The 1,335-nt window shown below is 36.1% G+C and overlaps 1 long non-coding RNA gene across 1 annotated transcript in view; it reads right to left on the minus strand.

Annotated features, from left to right (window-relative positions):
• Nucleotides 1-680: 680 nt before the first annotated feature.
• The window catches only part of LOC128248055 (uncharacterized), a 7,884-nt gene continuing 7,229 nt past the window's right edge, over nucleotides 681-1,335 (minus strand). Inside the window, exon 2 of the long non-coding RNA XR_008264326.1 lies at nucleotides 681-1,198. This is a non-coding gene — a long non-coding RNA (uncharacterized LOC128248055). The remainder of the gene's footprint in view (nucleotides 1,199-1,335) is intronic.

Below are 1,335 nucleotides of genomic sequence, written 5' to 3' on the forward strand. Positions count from 1 at the left end.
TATATATATATATATTTCTGTATACATGAATAGATGTATGTGCGTATATGTGTTGATGTGTGCCGGGATTTAGTCCTTTTGAAATATTACGCTCTGTTCTGACACATACTTGTATTCAAATCATTTCCCAGGTTTAAGTTTGCTCGGAATAAGCTATCCTTTATCTGTGAACTATTTGTTTCCATTTGTGTTTAATTTGCTTTTCCTTTTGTTATCTTTGTCCAGCCCCCACAAGATAACGGAATAAAAGAATATATTTACTATATCCAGTGGGACGACTCTGAGTAACTGTAATATCTATTATCAACGTGTCTGAGATGGAAGAATGTGCCTATAACCCACGGGAGGTGTTTTGCAATCACTACGTTTGAGGTTATGAAATAAGATTGACGCAGTTATTATGAATCTTCAGAAGTTGGTGTTATTGTGTTTGGTTTGGAGAGGGAAGAAAAGTCTTCTACGAGGTAATGTTCCGCATAAAGAAAAGCGGCATGAAATGACTTCTGGTTTCGACTATCAAATAATATCTGTTTTTCATACATCAATTGTTAGCTCGCTCGTTCGATATATCATTTCAGAGACACTAGTAATGGCCGAAGAAAAGTAACGCACTCCTCGAAGCAAATATTTTAAATATTACCGAGAAGATTCGAACAATTAGAAATTAATAAGAATAAGAATAAGAATTAGAATTAATTTTATTTTACAATTGGATATGATGATCGATATTTCATATAATTCACGACAAAAGAATTTACACTTGAAGCAGAATCCATCTAATACATATAACGATCTTACTTTAATCACTAAACTTGTTTGAGGTGGTGTTTCTATCACCCATGGTCGTCGTCGTCGTCATCATAATTATCGCCGTCGTTGTCGATGTGATGCTCGTCATTGTCATCGTCATCATCGTCATCTTCATCATCATCGTCATCATCGTCATCATCATCATCATCGTAACCGTCGTCGTCATCGTCGTAGTCAACGTGGTCATTATCATCGTCGTCGTCATCGCCATCATTGTCACCTTTGTGGTACTCGGCGTTGTCATCATCATCATCATCATCGTCATCATCATCATCATCATCATCATCATCGTCGTCGTCGTCGTCGTTTTCGTCCTCGTCGTCATCATAATCATTCACGTTCTGTTTTCTCAATATGGCAACTAGTCATCATTAGTACGATCGGTCGACTGTTAAATAAAAAAAAATAAAAAAACAAGTGATCTCACTGGATTCTCTATGAGTGGCAATCAAATCTCCACAACATCACACTGTAATATTCTGACGAAAAAAAACAAAAAAAACAAACAAAACAGAAACAATGAAG

The sequence above is a fragment of the Octopus bimaculoides genome, chromosome 6, assembly GCF_001194135.2.
Source record: "Octopus bimaculoides isolate UCB-OBI-ISO-001 chromosome 6, ASM119413v2, whole genome shotgun sequence".
NCBI lineage: Eukaryota > Metazoa > Mollusca > Cephalopoda > Octopoda > Octopodidae > Octopus > Octopus bimaculoides.